General features: G+C 48.7%; 1 protein-coding gene across 1 annotated transcript in view; it reads left to right on the top strand.

Moving 5' to 3' along the window:
- The window catches only part of LOC137326765 (homeodomain-interacting protein kinase 4-like), a 64,242-nt gene that overhangs the window by 31,662 nt on the left and 12,847 nt on the right, over window positions 1–19,733 (top strand). The window lies entirely within an intron of this gene.

Below are 19,733 nucleotides of genomic sequence, written 5' to 3'. Positions count from 1 at the left end.
CACACTGGTATCCCTGAGTCCCTTATTCCACACTGGTATCCCTGAGCCTCTTATTATACACTGGTATCCCTGAGTCCCTTATTCCACACTGGTATCCCTGAGTCCCTTATTCCACACTGGTATCCCTCAGCCCCTTATTCCACACTGGTATCCCTGAGCCCCTTATTATACACTGGTATCTCTGAGCCCCTTATTTCACACTGGTATCCCTCAGCCCCTTATTCCACACTGGTATCTCTGAGCCCCTTATTATACACTGGTATCTCTGAGCCCCTTATTATACACTGGTATCCCTCAGCCCCTTATTCCACACTGGTATCCCTGAGCCCCTTATTCCACACTGGTATCCCTCAGCCCCTTATTCCACACTGGTATCCCTGAGTCCCTTATTCCACTCTGGTATCCCTGAGTCCCTTATTCCACACTGGTATCCCTGAATCCCTTATTCCACACTGGTATCCCTGAGTCCCTTATTCCACACTGGTATCCCTGAGTCCCTTATTCCACACTGGTATCCCTGAGTCCCTTATTCCACACAGGTATCCCTGAGTCCCTTATTCCACACTGGTATCCCTGAGTCCCTTATTCCACACTGGTATCCCTGAGTCCCTTATTCCACACTGGTATCTCTGAGCCCCTTATTATACACTGGTATCCCTCAGCCCCTTATTCCACACTGGTATCCCTGAGCCCCTTATTCCACACTGGTGTCCCTGAGCCCCTTATTCCACACTGGTATCCCTGAGTCCCTTATTCCACTCTGGTATCCCTGAGTCCCTTATTCCACACTGGTATCTCTGAGTCCGTTATTCCACACTGGTATCCCTGAGTCCCTTATTATACACTGGTATCCCTGAGTCCCTTATTCCACACTGGTATCCCTGATTCCCTTATTCCACACTGGTATCCCTCAGCCCCTTATTCCACACTGGTATCCCTGAGCCCCTTATTATACACTGGTATCTCTGAGCCCCTTATTCCACACTGGTATCCCTCAGCCCCTTATTCCACACTGGTATCTCTGAGCCCCTTATTATACACTGGTATCCCTCAGCCCCTTATTCCACACTGGTATCCCTGAGCCCCTTATTCCACACTGGTATCCCTGAGCCCCTTATTCCACACTGGTATCCCTGAGTCCCTTATTCCACACTGGTATCTCTGAGTCCCTTATTCCACACTGGTATCTCTGACTCCCTTATTCCACACTGGTATCCCTGAGTCCCTTATTCCACACTGGTATCCCTGAGTCCCTTATTCCACACTGGTATCTCTGAGTCCCTTATTCCACACTGGTATCCCTGAGTCCCTTATTCCACACTGGTATCCTTGAGTCCCTTATTCCACACTGGTATCCCTGAGCCCCTTATTCCACACTGGTATCCCTGAGTCCCTTATTCCACACTGGTATCCCTGAGCCCCTTATTCCACACTGGTATCCCTGAGTCCCTTATTCCACACTGGTATCCCTGAGTCCCTTATTCCACACTGGTATCCCTGAGTCCCTTATTCCGCACTGGTATCGCTAAGCCCCTTATTCCACACTGGTATCCCTCAGCCCCTTATTCCACACTGGTATCTCTGAGCCCCTTATTCCACACTGGTATCCCTGAGTCCCTTATTCCACACTGGTATCCCTGAGTCCCTTATTCCACACTGGTATCTCTAAGTCCCTTATTCCACACTGGTATCCCTGAGTCCCTTATTCCACACTGGTATCCCTGAGTCCCTTATTCCACACTGGTATCCCTGAGTCCCTTATTCCACACTGGTATCCCTCAGCCCCTTATTCCACACTGGTATCCCTGAGTCCCTTATTCCACACTGGTATCCCTGAGTCCCTTATTCCACACTGGTATCCCTCAGCCCCTTATTCCACACTGGTATCCCTGAGGCCCTTATTATACACTGGTATCTCTGAGCCCCTTATTCCACACTGGTATCCCTCAGCCCCTTATTCCACACTGGTATCTCTGAGCCCCTTATTATACACTGGTATCCCTCAGCCCCTTATTCCACACTGGTATCCCTGAGCCCCTTATTCCACACTGGTATCCCTGAGCCCCTTATTCCACACTGGTATCCCTGAGTCCCTTATTCCACACTGGTATCTCTGAGTCCCTTATTCCACACTGGTATCTCTGACTCCCTTATTCCACACTGGTATCTCTGAGTCCCTTATTCCACACTGGTATCCCTGAGTCCCTTATTCCACACTGGTATCTCTGAGTCCCTTATTCCACACTGGTATCTCTGAGTCCCTTATTCCACACTGGTATCCTTGAGTCCCTTATTCCACACTGGTATCTCTGAGTCCCTTATTCCACACTGGTATCTCTGAGTCCCTTATTCCACACAGGTATCCCTCAGCCCCTTATTCCACAGTGGTAACTCTGAGTCCCTTATTCCACACTGGTATCCCTGAGTCCCTTATTCCACACTGGTATCCCTGAGTCCCTTATTCCACACTGGTATCTCTGAGTCCCTTATTCCACACTGGTATGCCTGAGTCCCTTATTCCACACTGGTATCCCTCAGCCCCTTATTCCACACTGGTATCCCTGAGCCCCTTATTCCACACTGGTATCCCTGAGTCCCTTATTCCACACTGGTATCCCTGAGCCCCTTATTCCACACTGGTATCCCTGAGTCCCTTATTCCACACTGGTATCCCTGAGTCCCTTATTCCACACTGGTATCCCTGAGTCCCTTATTCCGCACTGGTATCGCTAAGCCCCTTATTCCACACTGGTATCCCTCAGCCCCTTATTCCACACTGGTATCTCTGAGCCCCTTATTCCACACTGGTATCCCTGAGTCCCTTATTCCACACTGGTATCCCTGAGTCCCTTATTCCACACTGGTATCTCTAAGTCCCTTATTCCACACTGGTATCCCTGAGTCCCTTATTCCACACTGGTATCCCTGAGTCCCTTATTCCACACTGGTATCCCTGAGTCCCTTATTCCACACTGGTATCCCTCAGCCCCTTATTCCACACTGGTATCCCTGAGTCCCTTATTCCACACTGGTATCCCTGAGTCCCTTATTCCACACTGGTATCCCTGAGTCCCTTATTCCGCACTGGTATCGCTAAGCCCCTTATTCCACACTGGTATCCCTCAGCCCCTTATTCCACACTGGTATCTCTGAGCCCCTTATTCCACACTGGTATCCCTGAGTCCCTTATTCCACACTGGTATCCCTGAGTCCCTTATTCCACACTGGTATCTCTAAGTCCCTTATTCCACACTGGTATCCCTGAGTCCCTTATTCCACACTGGTATCCCTGAGTCCCTTATTCCACACTGGTATCCCTGAGTCCCTTATTCCACACTGGTATCCCTGAGTCCCTTATTCCACACTGGTATCCCTGAGTCCCTTATTCCACACTGGTATCTCTGAGCCTCTTATTCCACACTGGTATCCCTGAGTCCCTTATTCCACACTGGTATCCCTCAGCCCCTTATTCCACACTGGTATCCCTGAGTCACTTATTCCACACTGGTATCCCTCAGCCCCTTATTCCACACTGGTATCCCTCAGCCCCTTATTCCACACTGGTATCCCTGAGTCCCTTATTCCACACTGGTATCCCTGAGCCCCTTATTCCACACTGGTATCCCTGAGCCCCTTATTCCACACTGGTATCTCTGAGTCCCTTATTCCACACTGGTATCCCTGAGTCCCTTATTCCACACTGGTATCCCTGAGTCCCTTATTCCACACTGGTATCCCTGAGTCCCTTATTCCACATTGGTATCCCTGAGTCCCTTATTCCACACTGGTATCTCTGAGTCCCTTATTCCACACTGGTATCCCTGAGTCCCTTATTCCACACTGGTATCCCTGAGTCCCTTATTCCACACTGGTATCCCTGAGTCCCTTATTCCACACTGGTGTCTCTGAGTCCCTTATTCCACACTGGTATCCCTGAGTCCCTTATTCCACACTGGTATCTCTGAGCCCCTTATTATACACTGGTATCCCTGAGTCCCTTATTCCACACTGGTATCCCTGAGTCCCTTATTCCACACTGGTATCCCTCAGCCCCTTATTCCACACTGGTATCCCTGAGCCCCTTATTATACACTGGTATCTCTGAGCCCCTTATTCCACACTGGTATCCCTGAGTCCCTTATTCCACACTGGTATCCCTCAGCCCCTTATTCCACACTGGTATCTCTGAGCCCCTTATTATACACTGGTATCTCTGAGCCCCTTATTCCACACTGGTATCCCTCAGCCCCTTATTCCACACTGGTATCTCTGAGCCCCTTATTATACACTGGTATCCCTCAGCCCCTTATTCCACACTGGTATCCCTGAGTCCCTTATTCCACTCTGGTATCCCTGAGTCCCTTATTCCACACTGCTATCCCTGAGTCCCTTATTCCACACTGGTATCCCTGAGTCCCTTATTCCACACAGGTATCCCTGAGTCCCTTATTCCACACTGGTATCCCTGAGTCCCTTATTCCACACTGGTATCTCTGAGTCCCTTATTCCACACTGGTATCCCTGAGCCCCTTATTCCACACTGGTATCTCTGAGTCCCTTATTCCACACTGGTATCCCTGAGTCCCTTATTCCACACTGGTATCCCTGAGCCCCTTATTCCACACTGGTATCCCTGAGTCCCTTATTCCACACTGGTATCTCTGAGCCTCTTATTCCACACTGGTATCCCTGAGTCCCTTATTCCACACTGGTATCCCTGAGCCCCTTATTCCACACTGGTATCCCTGAGTCCCATATTCCACTCTGGTATCCCTGAGTCCCTTATTCCACACTGGTATCCCTGAGTCCCTTATTCCACACTGGTATCTCTGAGTCCCTTATTCCACACTGGTATCCCTGAGTCCCTTATTCCACACTGGTATCCCTGAGCCCCTTATTATACACTGGTATCCCTGAGTCCCTTATTCCACACTGGTATCCCTGAGTCCCTTATTCCACACTGGTATCCCTCAGCCCCTTATTCCACACTGGTATCCCTGAGCCCCTTATTATACACTGGTATCTCTGAGCCCCTTATTCCACACTGGTATCCCTCAGCCCCTTATTCCACACTGGTATATCTGAGCCCCTTATTATACACTGGTATCTCTGAGCCCCTTATTATACACTGGTATCCCTCAGCCCCTTATTCCACACTGGTATCCCTGAGCCCCTTATTCCACACTGGTATCCCTCAGCCCCTTATTCTACACTGGTATCCCTGAGTCCCTTATTCCACTCTGGTATCCCTGAGTCCCTTATTCCACACTGGTATCCCTGAGTCCCTTATTCCACACTGGTATCCCTGAGTCCCTTATTCCACACTGGTATCCCTGAGTCCCTTATTCCACACTGGTATCCCTGAGTCCCTTATTCCACACAGGTATCGCTGAGTCCCTTATTCCACACTGGTATCCCTGAGTCCCTTATTCCACACTGGTATCCCTGAGTCCCTTATTCCACACAGGTATCCCTGAGTCCCTTATTCCACACTGGTATCCCTGAGTCCCTTATTCCACACTGGTATCTCTGAGTCCCTTATTCCACACTGGTATCCCTGAGTCCCTTATTCCACACTGGTATCTCTGAGTCCCTTATTCCACACTGGTATCCCTGAGTCCCTTATTCCACACTGGTATCCCTGAGCCCCTTATTATACACTGGTATCCCTGAGTCCCTTATTCCACAATGGTATCCCTCAGCCCCTTATTCCACACTGTTATCCCTCAGCCCCTTATTCCACACTGGTATCCCTGAGTCCCTTATTCCACACTGGTATCTCTGAGTCCCTTATTCCACACTGGTATCTCTGAGCCTCTTATTCCACACTGGTATCCCTGAGTCCCTTATTCCACACTGGTATCTCTGAGCCCCTTATTATACACTGGTATCCCTCAGCCCCTTATTCCACACTGGTATCCCTGAGCCCCTTATTCCACACTGGTATCCCTGAGCCCCTTTTTCCACACTGGTATCCCTGAGTCCCTTATTCCACTCTGGTATCCCTGAGTCCCTTATTCCACACTGGTATCCCTGATTCCCTTATTATACACTGGTATCTCTGAGCCCCTTATTATACACTGGTATCCCTCAGCACCTTATTCCACACTGGTATCTCTGAGCCCCTTATTATACACTGGTATCTCTGAGCCCCTTATTCCACACTGGTATCCCTCAGCCCCTTATTCCACACTGGTATCTCTGAGCCCCTTATTATACACTGGTATCTCTGAGCCCCTTATTATACACTGGTATCCCTCAGCACCTTATTCCACACTGGTATCCCTGACTCCCTTATTCCACACTGGTATCCCTGAGTCCCTTATTCCACACTGGTATCCCTGAGTCCCTTATTCCACACTGGTATCCCTCAGCCCCTTATTCCACACTGGTATCCCTGAGCCCGTTATTATACACTGGTATCCCTCACCCCCTTATTCCACACTGGTATCCCTGAGTCCCTTATTCCACACTGGTATCTCTGAGCCTCTTATTCCACACTGGTATCCCTGAGTCCCTTATTCCACACTGGTATCCCTGAGCCCCTTATTCCACACTGGTATCCCTGAGCCCCTTATTCCTCACTGGTATCCCTGAGTCCCATATTCCACTCTGGTATCCCTGAGTCCCTTATTCCACTCTGGTATCCCTGAGTCCCTTATTCCACACTGGTATCCCTGAGTCCCTTATTCCACACTGGTATCTCTAAGCCCCTTATTCCACACTGGTATCCCTGAGTCCCTTATTCCACACTGGTATCCCTCAGCCCCTTATTCCACACTGGTATCCCTGAGCCCCTTATTATACACTGGTATCTCTGAGCCCCTTATTCCACACTGGTATCCCTCAGCCCCTTATTCCACACTGGTATCTCTGAGCCCCTTATTATACACTGGTATCTCTGAGCCCCTTATTATACACTGGTATCCCTCAGCCCCTTATTCCACACTGGTATCCCTGAGCCCCTTATTCCACACTGGTATCCCTCAGCCCCTTATTCTACACTGGTATCCCTGAGTCCCTTATTCCACTCTGGTATCCCTGAGTCCCTTATTCCACACTGGTATCCCTGAGTCCCTTATTCCACACTGGTATCCCTGAGTCCCTTATTCCACACTGGTATCCCTGAGTCCCTTATTCCACACTGGTATCCCTGAGTCCCTTATTCCACACAGGTATCCCTGAGTCCCTTATTCCACACTGGTATCCCTGAGTCCCTTATTCCACACTGGTATCCCTGAGTCCCTTATTCCACACAGGTATCCCTGAGTCCCTTATTCCACACTGGTATCCCTGAGTCCCTTATTCCACACTGGTATCCCTGAGCCCCTTATTATACACTGGTATCCCTGAGTCCCTTATTCCACACTGGTATCCCTCAGCCCCTTATTCCACACTGTTATCCCTCAGCCCCTTATTCCACACTGGTATCCCTGAGTCCCTTATTCCACACTGGTATCTCTGAGTCCCTTATTCCACACTGGTATCTCTGAGCCTCTTATTCCACACTGGTATCCCTGAGTCCCTTATTCCACACTGGTATCTCTGAGCCCCTTATTATACACTGGTATCCCTCAGCCCCTTATTCCACACTGGTATCCCTGAGCCCCTTATTCCACACTGGTATCCCTGAGCCCCTTTTTCCACACTGGTATCCCTGAGTCCCTTATTCCACTCTGGTATCCCTGAGTCCCTTATTCCACACTGGTATCTCTGAGTCCCTTATTCCACACTGGTATCCCTGAGCCCCTTATTATACACTGGTATCTCTGAGCCCCTTATTCCACACTGGTATCCCTGAGTCCCTTATTCCACACTGGTATCCCTCAGCCCCTTATTCCACACTGGTATCTCTGAGCCCCTTATTATACACTGGTATCTCTGAGCCCCTTATTCCACACTGGTATCCCTCAGCCCCTTATTCCACACTGGTATCTCTGAGCCCCTTATTATACACTGGTATCCCTCAGCCCCTTATTCCACACTGGTATCCCTGAGTCCCTTATTCCACTCTGGTATCCCTGAGTCCCTTATTCCACACTGCTATCCCTGAGTCCCTTATTCCACACTGGTATCCCTGAGTCCCTTATTCCACACAGGTATCCCTGAGTCCCTTATTCCACACTGGTATCCCTGAGTCCCTTATTCCACACTGGTATCTCTGAGTCCCTTATTCCACACTGGTATCCCTGAGCCCCTTATTCCACACTGGTATCTCTGAGTCCCTTATTCCACACTGGTATCCCTGAGTCCCTTATTCCACACTGGTATCCCTGAGCCCCTTATTCCACACTGGTATCCCTGAGTCCCTTATTCCACACTGGTATCTCTGAGCCTCTTATTCCACACTGGTATCCCTGAGTCCCTTATTCCACACTGGTATCCCTGAGCCCCTTATTCCACACTGGTATCCCTGAGTCCCATATTCCACTCTGGTATCCCTGAGTCCCTTATTCCACACTGGTATCCCTGAGTCCCTTATTCCACACTGGTATCTCTGAGTCCCTTATTCCACACTGGTATCCCTGAGTCCCTTATTCCACACTGGTATCCCTGAGCCCCTTATTATACACTGGTATCCCTGAGTCCCTTATTCCACACTGGTATCCCTGAGTCCCTTATTCCACACTGGTATCCCTCAGCCCCTTATTCCACACTGGTATCCCTGAGCCCCTTATTATACACTGGTATCTCTGAGCCCCTTATTCCACACTGGTATCCCTCAGCCCCTTATTCCACACTGGTATCTCTGAGCCCCTTATTGTACACTGGTATCTCTGAGCCCCTTATTATACACTGGTATCCCTCAGCCCCTTATTCCACACTGGTATCCCTGAGCCCCTTATTCCACACTGGTATCCCTCAGCCCCTTATTCTACACTGGTATCCCTGAGTCCCTTATTCCACTCTGGTATCCCTGAGTCCCTTATTCCACACTGGTATCCCTGAGTCCCTTATTCCACACTGGTATCCCTGAGTCCCTTATTCCACACTGGTATCCCTGAGTCCCTTATTCCACACTGGTATCCCTGAGTCCCTTATTCCACACAGGTATCGCTGAGTCCCTTATTCCACACTGGTATCCCTGAGTCCCTTATTCCACACTGGTATCCCTGAGTCCCTTATTCCACACAGGTATCCCTGAGTCCCTTATTCCACACTGGTATCCCTGAGTCCCTTATTCCACACTGGTATCTCTGAGTCCCTTATTCCACACTGGTATCCCTGAGTCCCTTATTCCACACTGGTATCTCTGAGTCCCTTATTCCACACTGGTATCCCTGAGTCCCTTATTCCACACTGGTATCCCTGAGCCCCTTATTATACACTGGTATCCCTGAGTCCCTTATTCCACAATGGTATCCCTCAGCCCCTTATTCCACACTGTTATCCCTCAGCCCCTTATTCCACACTGGTATCCCTGAGTCCCTTATTCCACACTGGTATCTCTGAGTCCCTTATTCCACACTGGTATCTCTGAGCCTCTTATTCCACACTGGTATCCCTGAGTCCCTTATTCCACACTGGTATCTCTGAGCCCCTTATTATACACTGGTATCCCTCAGCCCCTTTTTCCACACTGGTATCCCTGTGTCCCTTATTCCACTCTGGTATCCCTGAGTCCCTTATTCCACACTGGTATCTCTGAGTCCCTTATTCCACACTGGTATCCCTGATTCCCTTATTATACACTGGTATCCCTGAGTCCCTTATTCCACACTGGTATCCCTGAGTCCCTTATTCCACACTGGTATCCCTCAGCCCCTTATTCCACACTGGTATCCCTGAGCCCCTTATTATACACTGGTATCTCTGAGCCCCTTATTCCACACTGGTATCCCTCAGCCCCTTATTCCACACTGGTATCTCTGAGCCCCTTATTATACACTGGTATCTCTGAGCCCCTTATTATACACTGGTATCCCTCAGCACCTTATTCCACACTGGTATCCCTGACTCCCTTATTCCACACTGGTATCCCTGAGTCCCTTATTCCACACTGGTATCCCTGAGTCCCTTATTCCACACTGGTATCCCTCAGCCCCTTATTCCACACTGGTATCCCTGAGCCCCTTATTATACACTGGTATCCCTCACCCCCTTATTCCACACTGGTATCCCTGAATCCCTTATTCCACACTGGTATCTCTGAGCCTCTTATTCCACACTGGTATCCCTGAGTCCCTTATTCCACACTGGTATCCCTGAGCCCCTTATTCCACACTGGTATCCCTGAGCCCCTTATTCCTCACTGGTATCCCTGAGTCCCATATTCCACTCTGGTATCCCTGAGTCCCTTATTCCACTCTGGTATCCCTGAGTCCCTTATTCCACACTGGTATCCCTGAGTCCCTTATTCCACACTGGTATCTCTGAGCCCCTTATTCCACACTGGTATCCCTGAGTCCCTTATTCCACACTGGTATCCCTCAGCCCCTTATTCCACACTGGTATCCCTGAGCCCCTTATTATACACTGGTATCTCTGAGCCCCTTATTCCACACTGGTATCCCTCAGCCCCTTATTCCACACTGGTATCTCTGAGCCCCTTATTATACACTGGTATCTCTGAGCCCCTTATTATACACTGGTATCCCTCAGCCCCTTATTCCACACTGGTATCCCTGAGCCCCTTATTCCACACTGGTATCCCTCAGCCCCTTATTCTACACTGGTATCCCTGAGTCCCTTATTCCACTCTGGTATCCCTGAGTCCCTTATTCCACACTGGTATCCCTGAGTCCCTTATTCCACACTGGTATCCCTGAGTCCCTTGTTCCACACTGGTATCCCTGAGTCCCTTATTCCACACTGGTATCCCTGAGTCCCTTATTCCACACAGGTATCCCTGAGTCCCTTATTCCACACTGGTATCCCTGAGTCCCTTATTCCACACTGGTATCCCTGAGTCCCTTATTCCACACAGGTATCCCTGAGTCCCTTATTCCACACTGGTATCCCTGAGTCCCTTATTCCACACTGGTATCTCTGAGTCCCTTATTCCACACTGGTATCCCTGAGTCCCTTATTCCACACTGGTATCTCTGAGTCCCTTATTCCACACTGGTATCCCTGAGTCCCTTATTCCACACTGGTATCCCTGAGCCCCTTATTATACACTGGTATCCCTGAGTCCCTTATTCCACACTGGTATCCCTCAGCCCCTTATTCCACACTGTTATCCCTCAGCCCCTTATTCCACACTGGTATCCCTGAGTCCCTTATTCCACACTGGTATCTCTGAGTCCCTTATTCCACACTGGTATCTCTGAGCCTCTTATTCCACACTGGTATCCCTGAGTCCCTTATTCCACACTGGTATCTCTGAGCCCCTTATTATACACTGGTATCCCTCAGCCCCTTATTCCACACTGGTATCCCTGAGCCCCTTATTCCACACTGGTATCCCTGAGCCCCTTTTTCCACACTGGTATCCCTGAGTCCCTTATTCCACTCTGGTATCCCTGAGTCCCTTATTCCACACTGGTATCTCTGAGTCCCTTATTCCATACTGGTATCCCTGATTCCCTTATTATACACTGGTATCCCTGAGTCCCTTATTCCACACTGGTATCCCTGAGTCCCTTATTCCACACTGGTATCCCTCAGCCCCTTATTCCACACTGGTATCCCTGAGCCCCTTATTATACACTGGTATCTCTGAGCCCCTTATTCCACACTGGTATCCCTCAGCCCCTTATTCCACACTGGTATCTCTGAGCCCCTTATTATACACTGGTATCTCTGAGCCCCTTATTATACACTGGTATCCCTCAGCACCTTATTCCACACTGGTATCCCTGACTCCCTTATTCCACACTGATATCCCTGAGTCCCTTATTCCACACTGGTATCCCTGAGTCCCTTATTCCACACTGGTATCCCTCAGCCCCTTATTCCACACTGGTATCCCTGAGCCCCTTATTATACACTGGTATCCCTCACCCCCTTATTCCACACTGGTATCCCTGAGTCCCTTATTCCACACTGGTATCTCTGAGCCTCTTATTCCACACTGGTATCCCTGAGTCCCTTATTCCACACTGGTATCCCTGAGCCCCTTATTCCACACTGGTATCCCTGAGCCCCTTATTCCTCACTGGTATCCCTGAGTCCCATATTCCACTCTGGTATCCCTGAGTCCCTTATTCCACACTGGTATCCCTGAGTCCCTTATTCCACACTGGTATCTCTGAGCCCCTTATTCCACACTGGTATCCCTGAGTCCCTTATTCCACACTGGTATCCCTGAGCCCCTTATTATACACTGGTATCCCTGAGTCCCTTATTCCACACTGGTATCCCTGAGTCCCTTATTCCACACTGGTATTCCTCAGCCCCTTATTCCACACTGGTATCCCTGAGCCCCTTATTATACACTGGTATCTCTGAGCCCCTTATTTCACACTGGTATCCCTCAGCCCCTTATTCCACACTGGTATCTCTGAGCCCCTTATTATACACTGGTATCTCTGAGCCCCTTATTATACACTGGTATCCCTCAGCCCCTTATTCCACACTGGTATCCCTGAGCCCCTTATTCCACACTGGTATCCCTCAGCCCCTTATTCCACACTGGTATCCCTGAGTCCCTTATTCCACTCTGGTATCCCTGAGTCCCTTATTCCACACTGGTATCCCTGAGTCCCTTATTCCACACTGGTATCCCTGAGTCCCTTATTCCACACTGGTATCCCTGAGTCCCTTATTCCACACTGGTATCCCTGAGTCCCTTATTCCACACAGGTATCCCTGAGTCCCTTATTCCACACTGGTATCCCTGAGTCCCTTATTCCACACTGGTATCCCTGAGTCCCTTATTCCACACTGGTATCTCTGAGCCCCTTATTATACACTGGTATCCCTCAGCCCCTTATTCCACACTGGTATCCCTGAGCCCCTTATTCCACACTGGTATCCCTGAGCCCCTTATTCCACACTGGTATCCCTGAGTCCCTTATTCCACTCTGGTATCCCTGAGTCCCTTATTCCACACTGGTATCTCTGAGTCCGTTATTCCACACTGGTATCCCTGAGTCCCTTATTATACACTGGTATCCCTGAGTCCCTTATTCCACACTGGTATCCCTGAGTCCCTTATTCCACACTGGTATCCCTCAGCCCCTTATTCCACACTGGTATCCCTGAGCCCCTTATTATACACTGGTATCTCTGAGCCCCTTATTCCACACTGGTATCCCTCAGCCCCTTATTCCACACTGGTATCTCTGAGCCCCTTATTATGCACTGGTATCCCTCAGCCCCTTATTCCACACTGGTATCCCTGAGCCCCTTATTCCACACTGGTATCCCTGAGCCCCTTATTCCACACTGGTATCCCTGAGTCCCTTATTCCACACTGGTATCTCTGAGTCCCTTATTCCACACTGGTATCTCTGACTCCCTTATTCCACACTGGTATCTCTGAGTCCCTTATTCCACACTGGTATCCCTGAGTCCCTTATTCCACACTGGTATCTCTGAGTCCCTTATTCCACACTGGTATCTCTGAGTCCCTTATTCCACACTGGTATCCCTGAGTCCCTTATTCCACACTGGTATCTCTGAGTCCCTTATTCCACACTGGTATCTCTGAGTCCCTTATTCCACACAGGTATGCTCAGCCCCTTATTCCACAGTGGTAACTCTGAGTCCCTTATTCCACACTGGTATCCCTGAGTCCCTTATTCCACACTGGTATCCCTGAGTCCCTTATTCCACACTGGTATCTCTGAGTCCCTTATTCCACACTGGTATCCCTCAGCCCCTTATTCCACACTGGTATCCCTGAGCCCCTTATTCCACACTGGTATCCCTGAGTCCCTTATTCCACACTGGTATCCCTCAGCCCCTTATTCCACACTGGTATCCCTGAGTCCCTTATTCCACACTGGTATCCCTGAGTCCCTTATTCCACACTGGTATCCCTGAGTCCCTTATTCCGCACTGGTATCGCTAAGCCCCTTATTCCACACTGGTATCCCTCAGCCCCTTATTCCACACTGGTATCTCTGAGCCCCTTATTCCACACTGGTATCCCAGAGTCCCTTATTCCACACTGGTATCCCTGAGTCCCTTATTCCACACTGGTATCTCTAAGTCCCTTATTCCACACTGGTATCCCTGAGTCCCTTATTCCACACTGGTATCCCTGAGTCCCTTATTCCACACTGGTATCCCTGAGTCCCTTATTCCACACTGGTATCCCTGAGTCCCTTATTCCACACTGGTATCCCTGAGCCCCTTATTCCACACTGGTATCTCTGAGCCCCTTATTATACACTGGTATCTCTGAGCCCCTTATTCCACACTGGTATCCCTCAGCCCCTTATTCCACACTGGTATCCCTGAGCCCCTTATTCCACACTGGTATCCCTGAGTCCCTTATTCCACACTAGTATCTCTGAGCCTCTTATTCCACACTGGTATTCCTGAGTCCCTTATTCCACACTGGTATCCCTCAGCCCCTTATTCCACACTGGTATCCCTGAGTCCCTTATTCCACACTGGTATCCCTCAGCCCCTTATTCCACACTGGTATCCCTCAGCCCCTTATTCCACACTGGTATCCCTGAGTCCCTTATTCCACACTGGTATCCCTGAGCCCCTTATTCCACACTGGTATCCCTGAGCCCCTTATTCCACACTGGTATCCCTGAGTCCCTTATTCCACACTGGTATCTCTGAGTCCCTTATTCCACACTGGTATCCCTGAGTCCCTTATTCCACACTGGTATCTCTGAGTCCCTTATTCCACACTGGTATCCCTGAGTCCCTTATTCCACACTGGTATCTCTGATTCCCTTATTCCACACTGGTATCCCTGACTCCCTTATTCCACACTGGTATCTCTGAGTCCCTTATTCCACACTGGTATCCCTGAGTCCCTTATTCCACACTGGTATCTCTGAGTCCCTTATTCCACACTGGTATCCCTCAGCCCCTTATTCCACACTGGTATCCCTGAGTCCCTTATTCCACACTGGTATCTCTGAGTCCCTTATTCCACACTGGTCTCCCTCAGCCCCTTATTCCACACTGGTATCCCTGAGTCCCTTATTCCGCACTGGTCTTGCTAAGCCCCTTATTCCACACTGGTATCCCTCAGCCCCTTATTCCACACTGGTATCCCTGAGTCCCTTATTCCACACTGGTATTGCTAAGCCCCTTATTCCACACTGGTATCTCTGAGCCCCTTATTTCACTCTGGTATCCCTGAGTCCCTTATTCCACACTGGTATCTCTGAGTCCCATATTCCACACTGGTATCTCTGACTCCCTTATTCCACACTGGTATCTCTGAGTCCCTTATTCCACACTGGTATCCCTGAGTCCCTTATTCCACACTGGTATCTCTGAGTCCCTTATTCCACACTGGTATCTCTGAGTCCCTTATTCCACACTGGTATCCCTGAGTCCCTTATTCCACACTGGTATCTCTGAGTCTCTTATTCCACACTGGTATCTCTGAGTCCCTTATTCCACACAGGTATCCCTCAGCCCCTTATTCCACACTGGTAACTCTGAATCCCTTATTCCACACTGGTATCCCTGAGTCCCTTATTCCACACTGGTATCCCTGAGTCCCTTATTCCACACTGGTATCTCTGAGTCCCTTATTCCACACTGGTATCCCTGAGTCCCTTATTCCACACTGGTATCCCTCAGCCCCTTATTCCACACTGGTATCCCTGAGCCCCTTATTCCACACTGGTATCCCTGAGTCCCTTATTCGACACTGGTATCCCTCAGCCCCTTATTCCACACTGGTATCCCTGAGTCCCTTATTCCACACTGGTATCCCTGAGTCCCTTATTCCACACTGGTATCCCTGAGTCCCTTATTCCGCACTGGTATCGCTAAGCCCCTTATTCGACACTGGTATCCCTCAGCCCCTTATTCCACACTGGTATCTCTGAGCCCCTTATTCCACACTGGTATCCCTGAGTCCCTTATTCCACACTGGTATCCCTGAGTCCCTTATTCCACACTGGTATCTCTGAGTCCCTTATTCCACACTGGTATCCCTGAGTCCCTTATTCCACACTGGTATCCCTGAGTCCCTTATTCCACACTGGTATCCCTGAGTCCCTTATTCCACACTGGTATCCCTGAGCCCCTTATTCCACACTGGTATCTCTGAGCCCCTTATTATACACTGGTACCTCTGAGCCCCTTATTCCACACTGGTATCCCTCAGCCCCTTATTCCACACTGGTATCCCTGAGCCCCTTATTCCACACTGGTATCCCTGAGTCCCTTATTCCACACTGGTATCTCTGAGCCTCTTATTCCACACTGGTATCCCTGAGTCCCTTATTCCACACTGGTATCCCTCAGCCCCTTATTCCACACTGGTATCCCTGAGTCCCTTATTCCACACTGGTATCCCTCAGCCCCTTATTCCACACTGGTATCCCTCAGCCCCTTATTCCACACTGGTATCCCTGAGTCCCTTATTCCACACTGGTATCCCTGAGCCCCTTATTCCACACTGGTATCCCTGAGCCCCTTATTCCACACTGGTATCCCTGAGTCCCTTATTCCACACTGGTATCTCTGAGTCCCTTATTCCACACTGGTATCCCTGAGTCCCTTATTCCACACTGGTATCTCTGAGTCCCTTATTCCACACTGGTATCCCTGACTCCCTTATTCCACACTGGTATCTCTGAGTCCCTTATTCCACACTGGTATCCCTGAGTCCCTTCTTCCACACTGGTATCTCTGAGTCCCTTATTCCACACTGGTATCCCTCAGCCCCTTATTCCACACTGGTATCCCTGAGTCCCTTATTCCACACTGGTATCTCTGAGTCCCTTATTCCACACTGGTATCCCTCAGCCCTTTATTCCACACTGGTATCCCTGAGTCCCTTATTCCGCACTGGTATCGCTAAGCCCCTTATTCCACACTGGTATCTCTGAGCCCCTTATTCCACACTGGTATTCCTGAGCCCCTTATTCCACACTGGTATCGCTAAGCCCCTTATTCCACACTGGTATCTCTGAGCCCCTTATTTCACTCTGGTATCCCTGAGCCCCTTATTCCGCACTGCTATCTCTGAGCCCCTTATTCCACACTGGTATTCCTGAGCCCCTTATTCCACACTGGTATCTCTGAGCCCCTTATTCCACACTGGTATTTCTGACCCCCTTATTCCACACTGGTATCTCTGAGCCCTTTATTCCATAATGGTATCCCTGAGCCTCTTATTGCAGTCTGGCATCCCTGAGTCCCTTACTCCATAATGGTATCCCTGAGCTTCTTGCTCCACATTCGTTTCCCTGAGTTCCTCAGTGTCATGGGTCTTTTGTTATTTACTGATTCGGGTGAACCCTCAATTTCCCACTGGCCTTCCTGAGTCTTCCATCCTTCGTAAACAGGATCCTTACTTCTCCCTTTTTCCCATGAATTTGGTGAAGATGTGGACTGATCATGCCAGAAGAAATAAATTGTATAAATGAGGGGTAAATGTTTCAGTCTGGTAAGAGTAGTGAAACAGAGGCTGAATTTTTCTTTGCATTGAACAGCGATCACTATTTATTTCTTATTTCTCCAATGTTATCTACTAGGAGATAGAAGAATCAGAACTAGAACAGGACGTATATCCAGGAGTAAAATTACCCAGTGAGTAGTAATATAAAAACTCTGTAGATCATTTAAAAAAATGCATTTTCCCACTGATGATGGCCTGAAGATATATGAGAGGAGATTATCCTCTTGGTTTGGTGAATGCTTCATTCCCCTAGCACAGCAAAATGGAAATGGAGATGGAGACCTATTGTGTCAGGTATCCAATCCAAAATACTGCCTCAGAAATTCTGGGACTGCCCCAAAATGACATAACTGGGCCTGTGCCTGTAAAGAGGTTCAGACCCTGCAGAAGAATTTTAATGAGGCAGAAAGGGCATTCTCAGCCTCTTGTTTCAGTTTCCTCTTCGTTGACTCATGGTACGCCCTAAGCAGACGGCTCTCCAAGAAACCTGGCAGTGAGGCTTACACTGGGACCCCCTGTGGACGGTGCTGTCAAGGGGACGGCTGAAGTACAAAAGGTACTGCCAGTTTTTAGTGTATTTCTCTCCATTGGGGAAACCTTTGAGCCTTAGACCACTTTTTGGCTGCTGCTTGAAAGCAGCAGCCAGAAGGTGCCAATGCTGGTAGCCAGAATTGTAGTTGCAGGCTTCTCAACGTAATGTCCTGTCAGGGTGAGAGTATGCCCAGGCCATGTATTTGGCCAGGCCATGAGAATCATGGGCATCTCTTCACAGGTGAAGTTCACCTCAGGTGCTTTGTGTCTGTTTGGCACCCAGCAGGGGACCAGGAGCAAAGTTGGCCCCATGGTATAAAAAAGGCACAAGATATCCAGTTTGGAAACAAATGAGCTTTTTTTTAAAACCACAAAATGCAGTATCGTTGTATGTCAGTCCTGAGGTGTACTTGGGATAGAGAACCTTTGTCTTCTTGGTGTAACCTCCTGTGAGAAGTTGGTAGATATTTATTGGATCTTCCTCTGTTTTCTTCAGCACGTGGCCACGCACTTGCACTAATGGTCAGTTTCCAATAGGAATTTCTGACTTCACTTGAGAGTAGATGTCGTGGTGCATAACATGGTTAATGTGACAAGTTACAAGCATAATCCAATAGCTATTGGTGGAGTATCTACCCGGTCAGGATTCAATATTTGATCTGCAAACTGGCTCTCATTACTGAAGAAAGTAAAACTCAGGGTGTTCCCTTGGCAATGGAGTGACAATAGTGTGGTACAGTATGTAATAGAGTTGTGCAAAGGCTTCACATGTGTATCAGCAGACGTGATGTATCTGAGTATTGAAACTGGAAGAAACTGAACCAAAGATGGCTGCCTGAAAGAGCCTTTATATAATCCAGGAAGAGAAAATCATGTTGGTCTAGTTATTTTTTTAATGAATTTTGTGCACATCGAGTTGAGGGATCTTCATGTTTGAAAATGGAACACTTTTGGATTTCAGGCATTGAGTGTTCGCACCAAGCACTCCTAGGACAAGTACAACATGGTTTAGATGCAAAGTAAAGCTCCCACCGCTGTTCCCCAACAATGTACCTCAGACCCAACCTCAGAAGAGAATCCCCTACTGTGTCATTATGACATTTCCCAAATCTTTGACCTCTCTTTGACTACCTAAACTCATTTCATATAGAATCCTTGCAGGCTACAGACAGAGGGCATATTCATCCCATCCATTTACTACATTTTAAAGGTTTCTGTCCTTTTCTGGGTTAGGTTGACGAACGACAATCTGAGGAGCTAAAACGATTGAAGAAGATAATGTACCATTACATTTTCAAGAAATAAATGTACACATATTTGAAGGTGACAGGACAAGCTAAGAAGCCTGTTAAAAAAGCATACGGGATCCTTGGTTTTATAAACAGAGGCAGAGAGTACAAAAGCAAGGAAGTAATGCTAAATCTTTATAAATCACTGATTAGGCCCCAGCTGGAGTATTGTGACCGTTAGGAAGATTGTCAAAGCCTGAGAGAGGGTGCAGAGGAGATTTATAGACTGGTACCAGGGATGAGGGACTTCAGTACATGGAGAGACTGGAGAAGCTGGTATTGTCCTCCTTAGAGCAGAGAAGGTTAAGGGGAGATTTAATAGAGGTGTTCAAAATCATGAAGGCTTTTGATAGAGAAAATAAGGAGAAACTGTTTCCACGCAGGAAGGTCGGTAACCAGAGGACACAGATTTA

Source organism: Heptranchias perlo, chromosome 10, assembly GCF_035084215.1.
Source record: "Heptranchias perlo isolate sHepPer1 chromosome 10, sHepPer1.hap1, whole genome shotgun sequence".
Classification (NCBI taxonomy): domain Eukaryota; kingdom Metazoa; phylum Chordata; class Chondrichthyes; order Hexanchiformes; family Hexanchidae; genus Heptranchias; species Heptranchias perlo.
Note: the sequence above shows the minus strand (reverse complement) of the source record. Positions and strands in the feature narration are given on the sequence as shown.